Source organism: Micromesistius poutassou, assembly GCF_964030765.1.
Source record: "Micromesistius poutassou genome assembly, chromosome: 15".
NCBI lineage: Eukaryota > Metazoa > Chordata > Actinopteri > Gadiformes > Gadidae > Micromesistius > Micromesistius poutassou.
In genome coordinates, this window is record NC_140285.1 from 241,023 (window position 1) to 253,743 (window position 12,721).

Consider the following 12,721-nt stretch of genomic DNA (forward strand, 5'->3'; position numbering starts at 1 on the left):
TCTCTCGCTCTCTCTCGTTCTCCCTCTCTCTCTCTCTCCCTCTCTCTCTCTCCCTCTCTTCTATTTTTCTTCTGTTTATTTTATTTTACTAATTCACTCGTCTTTACTAGCATTACATGCACACACACACACACACACACACACACACTCTCACAGACATAGAGACACACACTTGTGCTGTGTACACACACACACACACACACACACACACCTCCCTCCCTCTCCACCAATCCCTCTCTCTCTCTCCCACCATCCCTCCCCCTCTCTCTCCCCCCATACCCTCTCTCTCTCTCTCTCTCTCTCTCTCTCTCTCTCTCTCTCTCTCTCTCTCTCTCTCTCTCTCTCTCTCTCTCTCTCTCTCTCTCTCTCTCTCTCTCTCTCTCTCTCGCTCGTGGCAGAACTGAAGGTTGAGGGATTTCTGAAATAGAATCCTGGAAGGGTTTTTCACTGGAGTAATCCGTACAAAATACATGAGGCAGAATACTTAAAACCACAAAACACTGGGCCTGGAAAAACTGAAGGAGAGGAAGACGGAGAAATGGACGGAGACACAAGGGTGGAGGTTTGCATCGCGGCCACACTATGAATGGTGCTAAATAATAACAGTATAATACACTTATATATAAATGATAACAGTATAATACACTTATATATAAATGATAACAGTATAATACACTTATCTATAAATGATAACAGTATAATACACTTATATATAAATGATAACAGCATAATACACTTATCTATAAATGATAACAGTATAATACACTTATATATAAATGATAACAGTATAATACACTTATATATAAATGATAACAGTATAATACACGCTCAAAGGCACACATTTGTGTTTCAGTGGGGCTCAAGGGGTACAGGAGCCCTCCTTATGGAGGGTTGTGGGGTACATGAGGGGTACCCACCCTGACCCTAACCCTAAGGGGTACAGGAGCTCTACTGATGGAGGGTTGAGGGGTACATGAGGGGTACCCACCCTGACCCTAACCCTAAGGGGTACAGGAGCTCTACTGATGGAGGGTTGAGGGGTACATGAGGGGTACCCACCCTGACCCTAACCCTAAGGTTGTGGGGTACATGAGGGGTACCCACCCTGACCCTAACCCTAAGCCAGATGGACGCCCAAGCAGTGTGTCAGGGTTCCTCGGCCAAGCCGTGCGCGAGATCCCCCTCTTTTAATTAAGACTCAAGCCACCATTAAATTGGGTAATTCACAGATATAACTGCTGGAGGATTAAGAAACAGGCAGCAAACGAGGCAGTCGGAGCCCAGAACCTTCTGCTCTCTCTCTCTCTCTCTCTCTCTCTCCGCGGAGGCTTTTGGATTCGGCCGTTTTAATTGGTGCAAAGTTCTCCTCCGACTCTTTAATAGGACGCTGTTCAAAAGGTCTCGGGGGGGAACATTAAAATGCATCAGGCACAAATATTAAGGAATACGCCCAAAGGAACACACCAAACAGGAGCAAGCGATGAGAAGGTGGATGTTTATTTATTTATTTTAAAGTAATTGGATTTAAAAAAAAAAATGCAAATGTAAGATGTGTTTAATGAGTGCACAAAATGGAAAACAATACTAAGAGGCCAGTAAAATGATGTGATTTGCAATATCGCTTATTCAATCAGAGTAGCACCGTGCTCAACTTCTTGGCCATTTGAGGCCTGGTGGATTGATTTATGGTGTATGTAGTTTGCTCCATCTCCACGTTCCGGTATGTTCTGTTCTCGTTAGGTTTACGCATTCATCTCTCTCACAGATTAAAGTAATGAATGAACAGAAACACAGAATATAAGATTGAAACCCACCTCCCACCAGGCGGTAAGGAACACATATTCAGCGTGTAATATTAAAGTAATATCTTTTGTTTGCACAAGTAATGAACTGGCTAGTTTTAATTTCACAGGGACATAAATAAAATATCTCAGGGAAAGGAGCCCCACCATATTCATGACGTTTGTCACCGCTGTGTCTGCTGACAGCAGCCCCACACACACACACACACACACACACAGATAGACAGACAGACACACACACACACACACAAACACAGGAGGAGGTTTTTACACATATGCACGCACACACTTGCAAACAAACACAAGTGCACAGGAGGCATTTACACACACACACACACACACACACACACACACACACACACACACACACACACACACACACACACACACACACACACACACACACACACACACACACACACACACACACACACACACACTTATCCGACAGCGGATACGCTCGATTTCTTTACGATGTGTTTATCAAGCAGGTGTGTGTGACCAAATAGTTTGGGAGCGTTCAAACGCGCCACAGGTTTGAATTTTACAAAATGATTTAAAGAAGCAATCTGCTCAAAGACGGCGGCGGTGCCTGAGGACAGTGTGTTCTGTACGAAATAGACTGAATAGCGAAAGGATGAACAGAGAGATACACTGTCTGGCTTCTCTCCGTGATGACGGTCTCACCACCGCTAACGTCTGTGAAGCGTGCGGCCATACCGTCAGTCACGTTTGAACAGCCAACTTAAATTGACATGACGGTGAAGATCAGATCCCACCTGGGGTACGTTTATCAATGAACACGGTCCAACACGTCTCATCACACAAACAACACTTCTCTAAAAGTCAATATAATATCCATCACTATTTGCCAGGAGGAATATAAAGAAAATACATTTTTAATCGGTGGTTCCGGAGTCTGCCAGAAACAACGTTTTTTTTTTTTAAACAGCTTCAAGGTAATGCATGAGCTGCGTTTGTGGCGGCGGCGGAAGTCTGAGCTTCAAGGTGATGTTAGGAGAGGGGCGGTGGTGTTGGAGCCTCCACCCACTGCGGGGGGGCCGACCTTGTGGATTAAAAGCCTCTTTACATTTCCGTCTCCCCGTGAAGGAACACAGAGTTAGCACTCGACACTGGCTTTTACACTAATAGTCGCCGCTGCTAATTAACAGACTTTTACTCTCCGGATCCCCTTGAGTGCTCAGCGTTGCGTTCCAAAGGGTCTGGAGGGTGAAGGGAGTGACATAAAACAGAGACCAACACACTGGAGACACACGATTTGTGTGTGTGTGTGTGTGTGTGTGTGTGTGTGTGTGTGTGTGTGTGTGTGTGTGTGTGTGTGTGTGTGTGTGTACGTGTGTGGGTAAATGCCAACTTTGCATTCATTGGAGACATCCTCATAATTCAACTTCTGATCAATCAGTGGACTCACCCCGTCACTCATTACAGGTTTATTGTGTGAATGCAAGTTCACTCAAGTCACTGCATATATCTGTTGAACGCAGATGGATTCTGAACGCTTTCTCAGTCAGCACTAATACTTATATACACACTGTCTGACTACCTGAACCCCCCCCCCGGACTGAACACACACCTCTGTGTGAGCCCACGAGCCACCAGAACCCATCCACCCAGCGGACCCCCGCAGGCAGAGACTGGAATGACCTCGGGAGTTGTTCCAACACAACACTTTTCTCAGCAGCGGCCGATCGCGCCGGGGCTTAACGAGCTGCGGTACGAGCCAATAACCTGGTTGGAATGGAGCCGAGCAGCGCGCTCGTATTATAAAATCGTTATTAACGTTATTTACCAGTCTTATTAGCGAGCTCTTTACCGGAATTAAATTTACATTTAGAAGACGCTGTTATCCCAGACGGGCCATCTACTGAGGCTGAGAAAAGGTCTGAGCAGCTCCGTAGCGCCAGCCAAACGGATTCAAGAGATGCACCGTCAAGTTTCTAAAATATCTAATAACACCGCAGCCGCGTGCCAAGCAGCCCCAGCGATAGGAAGGGCACCCTTAATAGAATATATTTATACACATTTTCTAATTAGTGTGTGATAGTTGCAGCTCTCAGAGATAGCGAAGTTGCCCACACCAACAGACTGCGTTCTGACTCACAACATCAAATTAAATCCTACGGCGGCAACAACAAAACCACGGCAACAAGGGCTAAGAATAAGAGCTGTGTGGACAGGAACGCGGTGCGTGGACCGGGCAGAAACAAAGGCAGCTCCGGCCCGGGTAATGATGGCACTGCGGGGGCCCCGCTACGTCTGACGCTGGGAGCCGACTCCACAACCTCCCTCATTAACCTTGTCACCGCAACACGACACACACTGGACACTACCACACGCTACTGTGTGCGTGTGTGTGTGTGTGTGTGTGTGTGTGTGTGTGTGTGTGTAAATGCCTCCTGTGCACCTGTGTGTGTGTGTGTGTGTGTGTGTGTGTGTGTGTGTGTGTGTGTGTGTGTGTGTGTGTGTGTGTGTGTGTGTATGTGTGTGTATGCATATGTGTGTGTGTGTGTGTGTGTGTGTGTGTGTGTGTGTGTGTGTGTGTGCGTGTGTGTGTGGGTAAATGCCAACTTTGCGTTCATTGGAGATTCCCTGAATTCTCCTGACATTTGAAGACATCCTGATAATTCAACTTCTGATTAATCAGTGAACTCACCCTGTCACTCATTACAGGTGTCTGATTAATCAATGAACTCACCCTGTCACTCATTACAGGTGTCTGATTAAGTTCAAGCAATTTAAAATGTGGTATTTGCTTTTTTTTCATTCATTTTCAGATTAAAAAGTAGCACACCGCATGAATGAAATCCAGATAGCTCCAAAAAACACTGAAGAAGATAAAATATAAATTAAGATAATCCCTGATGAGAAGGCACGCCAGAAAAATACAGGACACTACTGTAATACACATTAAAAGGAGATTCAATTCAAACACAACTACATAATAATAGATACAGAAAATATGTCTCTTCACAAGTCGTATCTGTGTTACCGCACAGTAGTACACGAGTACAAGTACACAATAAAATAAGAGGGCGAGAAAAAAAAAAGCACAACACCTAGGATTGAATTTTCCCTCATTGAAGCCCACACACACCATCACACACAGCAAGGTCCACACAAACATCTCCTCCTCCTCCTCCTCTTCCCTCCTCCTCCCTCCTCTTCCCTCCTCCTCCTCCCTCCTCCTCTCTCCTCCCTCATCCCTCCTCTCTCCTCCCTCCTTCTCCCTCCTCCTCTCTCCTCCCTCCTTCTCCCTCCTCCTCGCTCCTCTCTCCCCCCCTCCTCCTCCCCCCTCCTCTTCCCTCCTCCTCCTCCTCCCTCCTTCTCTCTCCTCCTCCCTCCTCCTCCCTCCTCCCCCGTCCACACCCCGTTCGCTCCAATTGATTTTCATCACCGCCTCTCTTTCCCTGTTTTCCTCTTTTTTTTTCCTCTGTGTGAATTTTTTTATAATGAAAACATACAAACATAATAATTCAAAAACATTAAGAGGTGATGATGCATTGCTTTGTCGTCGCCTAATAATGTGTTTTTATTGCTTTATAATGGAATGAATAAATACACGACACAACACCGAATGGATGCAAGGACACCCACAGAAACCGCCCGCCCAGACGCCCCCCCCCCCGACACGCTCTGCATCCCAAGGACTCACATTCAGTCTCGGAGAGCGCTCGAATGACCTCTCAATACGCTCCTTCAGTCGAACGTTTTGTTAATAATCGAAAATAATAGAAAACATTACAAATACGCATAGGTGGAGTGGCCCACAGACAAGACGGGCTAAACGGACTGCATTCATACCGCGCTTTGGGAACAAGTGGCCACTCAGTGCGCTTCACAACACTGCCTCACATTCACCCATTCACGCACACATTCACACACACACACACACACACACACACACGACGGCGGAGTCAACCCTGCAAGGCGGCGTCTCGCTCAGGGACACACCTCGACACTCGAACCGGCAACCCTCCGGTTACCAGCCGACCCGCTCTGCCTCCTGGGGCCACATGCCGCCCAGAGAGCTGTCTGTCTTCTCACCCTGATCCTCCTCCTCCTCCTCCTCCTCCTCCTCCCCAAGCCCCCCCCCCCAGAATGTCTCCCTGGCTATCTCTTTAATTACAGGAGGTGCAGGAGCGCCAGCACAGAGATAAAGTGGGCCCCTCTGTCGCTGTGGTCGGTGATCACAAACACCTCCTCGTTTGATGCTGCGCTGTCTCTGCGGTCCACCGTGTTAGGACCCCATAGACACTATCTCAGAGAGAGAGAGAGAGAGAGAGAGACAGGGACAGCGAGAGCCAGAGAGAGAGAGAGAGAGGGGGACAGACAGGGACAGCGAGAGAGAGCCAGAGACAGAGACAGTGAGAGAGCGAGAGCGAGAGAGAGAGAAAGAGGGACAGACAGAGAGAGAGAGAGAGAGCCAGAGAGAGCCAGAGAGAGAGACAGAGACAGTGAGAGAGAGAGAGGGACAGACAGGGACAGCGAGAGAGAGCCAGAGAGAGCCAGAGCCAAAGCCAGAGACAGAGAGAGAGCGAGTGCGAGAGAGAGAGACAGAGAGAGAGCCAGAGAGAGAGACAGAGACAGTGAGAGAGAGAGAGCCAGAGAGAGAGACAGAGACAGTGAGAGAGAGAGAGGGACAGACAGGGACAGCGAGAGAGAGAGCCAGAGAGAGAGAGAGAGAGAGAGAGAGAGAGAGAGAGAGAGAGGGGGGGGGGACAGACAGGGACAGCGAGAGAGAGCCAGAGAGAGAGACAGAGACAGTGAGAGAGAGAGCCAGAGAGAGAGAGAGAGAGAGAGAGAGAGAGAGAGAGAGGGGACAGACAGGGACAGCGAGAGAGAGCCAGAGCCAAAGCCAGAGACAGAGAGAGAGCGAGAGAGAGAGAGAGCCAGAGAGAGAGAGAGAGAGAGAGAGAGAGAGAGAGAGAGAGAGAGAGAGAGAGAAAAGCAGGGAGGTTGATTATTAATGTAGTGAGTAAACAATGTGCGGTTCTGTACGGCTGGTAAAGCTGGCGTTAGACGGGCTCCGGGTCGACTCCCACGGGGCCAGCCCTGCTCACAACGTCCCCCAGCGCTGTATGGATAAAAGCCGTATTGATATAATCAGCCTCCAAATTAAATTAATTATTCCATCAAAATGAATAAAAAACGTAAGGCGTTAACCAAGCTGCAAATCCTGACTCCTCTGGTTAGCCTGCGTGACGCTCAAGATCAACACTGACTCGCCGCTTCTAGCGAGCGAGCGATCGATTTCAGCGAGTAATTAAAATATAATTGCATTTTTTGACGCGCCACCCCACGAGCCAGCCGGTTCCACGGCTGACGGCTGAACTCCGGGCTGCGTGTCGCGCTCCAACCGGTCCCAGTTCAGCGCTGAGACGCCGGGCTTAGCTCACCGCTGACACAGCCGTGGCTAGCGTAGAAGAGTTATTTATTCATATACCGATAAAAAATTACAAAAGAGTTGTCTTACACTTTGTTATACTTTGTTAATTCACTTGGAGTCGACTCGAGGTGAAATGATCCATGTCGATTTGCATTTGAATGAAAACACTTTTTCATCCATTGAGTAGTATCCATCTTCACCATCTCACCGAGCAATAACCTGTCTGAGTTTTATGAGTTGAATGGCCTCAAGCTGACACTGCAGGAAACGGGCGCAGAGGCAGCCAACATAATAACCTAATGTGTGTAAAATAAGACAAATTGAGATACAATTCAGGCATCTAGCCCTCCGGCCTAATAAATAACCGCGTTAAGCATTTTGGGAAATCATTTTCATTTTTATCAAAAGGGTTGCCACACTTCGAGCTCAAGGTGGTTTAATGGCGTGAAACCGAACGCCGTGTGATCCGCCCCGTTGTTCAACAGACACTCCGCCGACTAACGGGAGACGGGCTGCGGTGGTAAGACGACACCGTCTGGGTCCACGGTGAGTAACGGAGAACAGATGAGTCTGTTTGAAGACGGACCGAAGAGTGTGTCAGAGTTAACTCTGGGACAAGCGGCTCCCTGTTTGCTCAACGACTCCCTCCCTCTCCCCCTCTCCCTCTCTCCCTCTCCCCCCTCTCCCCTCTCCTCTCTCCTCTCCCCTCTACCCCTCTCCCCTATCCTCTCTCTCTCCCCTCTCCTCCCTCCCTTCCCTCTCCCCTCTCTCTCCCTCTCCCCTCTCCTTGCTCCCTCCCCTCCCCCTCTCCCCTCTCCTCTCTCTCCCTCTCCCCTCTCCCCTGTACCCTCTCTCTCCCTCTCCCCTCTCCTCGCTCCCTTCCCTCCCCCCGCTCCCTCCCTCTCCCCTCTTCCCTCTCCTCTCTCCCTTCCCTCTCCCCTCTACCCTCTCCTCTCTCCTCTCCCCTCTCCCCTCTCCTCTCTCTCTCCCTCTCCCCTCTCCTCCTCTCCTCTCTCTCTCTCTCCCCTCTCCTCTCTCTCCCTCTCCCCTCTCCTCTCTCTCTCCCTCTCCCCTCTCCCCTCTCCCCTCTCCTCTCTCTCTCCCTCTCCCCTCTCTCCCTCTCCTCCCCCTCTCCTCTCCCCTCTCTAGCGGCTCCTAAACGAGTGAAAGTTAATACAGCGCTGTTGAAATGGATTGCCGTGGGGAGCCGTCACTCCCACGGCCGTGACGCGCACTCCCTGAGTCGGCCGAGTCCTCCGCCGTACAACAGATTCCGACTGGGATTTTTTTTTAGTAAGTAGGTGCGTGAATAATTGATTGTGACATTTGAAGATAATGAAAAGCAAGTGAGACATTACGTGACATTATGGGATATCAGGTGACGGGTCGCGTCAGATCACAGACGATCACAGCGTGGCGCGAGGTCAGAGGAGAGCGAGGGAGGGAGGAGGCCACCTGGGTGGTTTCCCATCATGCATCAGGAATAGTTTGGTGTTAGATTAAAGACTGTTGAAGCCATCGCCGGAACGGTTTGAGAGTTCAAAGAGAGAGGGAGAGAGAGAGAGAGAGAGAGAGAGAGAGAGAGAGAGAGAGAGACTTTTTTTATACAATTGAAAAAATACTCTCTCCTCTCCTCCTCCGCTTCGTGTCTGTGCGTCCAAGTGATTGACAGTCACGATTGACTCACCGAACCAATCAGGGAAGAGATGCACTGATGATTCAGAAATTAGCCGGGAGCGGTCGACAATTTTAATTGTCTCACACAGAGGCAGACAGTAAACTAGAAGCAGATATTCTCACAGAGCACGTCACTCACTAAAAGCTGATGGATGGCTTTGGCATTCATGACAAATTACACTCAAATGATAGCTCTTCATCAGCTTTAAGTTTGTTTTGGCATCAGGGCTACAGGCAATTAAGGAAAGAGTTTGGTGTGACTGGGAAATCCAAATGTTCGGTGTGGGATTAATAATGTGCATCTCATCATATCTGATGTAATATGCTTGTAATAATAACCGGCCGAACCATCCATCGACTCTCTCCCTCTCTCCGGTGTGCCAACAGATGCGACTGAGATTGCTGATAAACGATTCATAGAACCATCGCCACGTCGTCTCCACATCCAAATGCTAAACGATAACCGTGCTATGGCCCAGGTAGGAGTACTGTTACAGGCCTTGGTCAAGGGCGTTCTCTGCGGCTATCAGAGTCGGCCATACAATATTCACTCCAGCGCTGTGGATTAACTATTAACACTCCGTCTCACTTCACATAGTCTGTGCTCCTCTGTCTCCAAACACGGTAACTACCAGAACCTTCTCTTCTCAGGACGGCGCCCAGCTGTGATGGTAATTACTAGGTGAGGGGCTGGGAGGTGGGAGATGGAAGGGAGATTAAAGATTGATGAGAGATGATTGTGTGGCGGGGGGGGGGGGTGGGGGGGGGGGGGGGGGGGTTGACGAGACATCCTGTGGTTCCCATCGCTGCCCTGCTGGGAACCCAGTCTCACTCTGGCGGGCCGCCAGTGGCGAAGAGCAGCGTTGTAATTCAGAGGTAATATTCATAAAGTTGTCTCGGGGTTTGGGTTTGAAGTCTGCGTCTCAAACAAGCCTGGAGAAAGTGGTCGTTAAAACCTTGGATAGACTTTAAAAAAAAAACGTATTATTGTGGGCTGACAGGGACGTGACGGAGAACTCTTCAACCTGTTTGAGGAGACGTCGGACAAACTGGCGGGAGGCTGCGATTAATCAGTCTGTTTTGGATTGATGAACTGCTTTCCTCACCAGAGCAGACTGAAGTTCTGTGATACCCGTACTCCTCAATTGTTCCAAGGTCTGTTGCGATTCATTATTTAGCCGAGGCTTTTATCCACAGAGGCTGACAGAGAACTCAGAGAACACACACAGAAGCTTGAGGGGTTAAGGGACGCCTTGCTCACGGAGGCCTACAGGTGGACTGCGGACGAGGAGAATCAAACCCAGAACCTCTTCGGGCCAGAGACCATCCTGCTCCGGCCCCTTCAATATTTTTTAGAAAAGCCTTCCGGAAATGTACGGACAAGCCTTCAAAGAGACAGGGCAGAATCACTGTAACCACATCAAGACCGGCGCTGCTGCGCTATCTTCTGTCCTAGCGGCCGACAGCTGTGCTCAGACTCTCAACACAGCCGCAGATATTCATGAGGTCGGCCTGGCTTCTCATTGGTCATTCAGCTCCTGGTGCTGCGCTTCGGGTCCCATACCCACCGCCCCCCCCCCCCCCCCCCCACCGCCCACCCCCCCCCCCCCCCCCCCCCGGGGGACCGGCTGACAGCCAAGCGGCAAGTTGGAAGTACACCCCCATTTTGAATTTGAACAACACAGCAATTTCCGGAGGGTTTATTTCAACACGTTAATGCCGGGAGCGGAGGCGTCGCCATGCCAAGAACAAGCCGTAAAAAAGATGTCGTTTGTTGAGCCCGCTGGACGTTGGACGTTATCGTTCCCCGCGCTGAAAGATGAACGCGTCAAAGGTCGGCGCGGATGAGTGCGCTTTGGACGGCCGGTTAAATGGATTTCTATCCAAGTGCGAGCTAATGAGCGAACGATACGGCAGACTTTTAATACCACCGCGCGCCACCGTGTTATGGGATGGAGTGATCGCTCCCTGATGGCTGACGTGATTAGCCTAATGCACTCCAATCGTTTCATTGAAACCTTTTCTCACCCCCCCCCCCCCCCCCCCCCCCGCCGAAGAAATATCTTGACGTTCAATGCTGCTTTATTTGTACAAATATCTATCTTCATGAATTAAGATTATTGAAGATATATATTTTAGTGTGAAGAAGATATATATATATATATATATTTATAGTTTGAGTAGTAGCCGAGGTAAAGTGAAACCCCAGACTTCTTCTTCTCGTTGAAATTCATCGTTGCTTCGTACGAGAAGCACGCAGCCTAGCGTGTAGCCTAGCGTGTAGCCTAGCCATTGAGCTAATACATTTTTTTTTAAAAGATTGGCCATAAACAAAGCATAGAAACAAAAGTCGGGATCCATTCCCGGTGTTGACGCCAGAGCTGTTGTTGGAGCGCTAGAAGAATAGAACAGTCTGATGCCCCCGTGTGTGTGTGTGTGTGTGTGTGTGTGTGTGTGTGTGTGTGTGTGTGTGTGTAGAATACATTATAGATGAACCTCTGGGCATCACAGCGAAGACAAACGCGGAGACCGGAGGGCTCTGGTGGGGAGGGGTCTCACTGGTCTCTGGGGGTCCCGGGGGGGGGGGGGGGCAGGGGTTCAGTGCTGGGTCTCTGTGGTCTCTGGGGGTCCCTGGGGCGGGGGGGAAACATGAGGCTACTCCCCGGTCAGACGTGGTTCACCAAGAGGAGCTGAAAGACCTGCAGAGACAAACAACAAATCAATCAATCAATCAAATCGAATCGAATGTATTCCATCACAAATAAAGTGTAGAATCTTTTTGAAAAAAATCTTTTTGGAAAAAAAAATGTCAAAAGGGTCTCGTTTCAAAATGAAACCATCACCGTTAACGGGCGGATCAAAGCCCTTTCGTACACACCGGGGCGTGGCAGAACGGAGTCCGTTCGCCCACTGAGATAAGATACGCACGGGGGATTAACAAGCGGAGAGTTCATAAATAATGAGGGCCTGGTCGCATCCTCTCCTCTGCCCACCGTTACGCTCCTGACATTCACCAAGGGGCCCGGCGGCGGTGGTGTGGGGGGGGGGGGGCGCCCCCCACCGACCAATCAGCTCCGTCGTCATCCACAAGCTAATTAACCTCCCCGGTCCCCCGGCAGCGACCCCTGACCCCTGAGCTCTCCCCCCTCCAATCAGAGGCTGTTTACATTCTTCTCAGAGGGAGGGGGGGGGTGGTGAGGGGTCCAGGGGGACTGTGTGACGCACGCCGCGGGGAGCTCAGAAAGAACAGATGAGCAAGCTGTGTCCATCCTCCGAATGTTGTACCAGCACAACGGAGACGACCGCCGCTGTGCTGCTGAGTGTCACCCTGGAAACCCAGGGAGTTCTCGCGAGAGCACAATTTGAATTTGCTCAGCGAGTCACTCTGGGAACGAGCGATATGCTCACTCACTCCCCGATTGCCCAAACCCAGAACATTAACCAATCACATCGGTGTGTGTCTGATATAGACGGGGGCCAAAAGCGTTGCTTTTTTTTACCGATGGTGGATACGTCACCCCTTGTATTCTTCTTCTTCGGTCGTAGTGTTATCCAATTGCGTGCAGTGATATTTTCAAATGCATGCTTGGTGCCGCCCCTTGAGTTGGGCCGTTCTCATCACTCGTTGCCGGACCCTACAGCTTTCTAGATGTGGCTCTGGATTTCCAGGCTAGCTGGGTATTGTAATTGTATTCGGAAAAATCAATATATTTTTAAGATCCATCGCAGCCCCCCCCCCCCCCAGGAGGAGCACCTTTCTCTGTGTATGCTGTCCGTCTCTCGCTCTCTAACCAATCATCAATGGCTCTGATCAGCTGCTCTGACAGCCACCTAT

The 12,721-nt window shown here is 49.8% G+C and overlaps 1 pseudogene across 1 annotated transcript in view; it reads left to right on the forward strand.

Moving 5' to 3' along the window:
* LOC311359670 (natural killer cells antigen CD94-like) overlaps positions 1–12,721 on the forward strand; it is a 164,129-nt pseudogene that overhangs the window by 42,055 nt on the left and 109,353 nt on the right. The window lies entirely within an intron of this gene.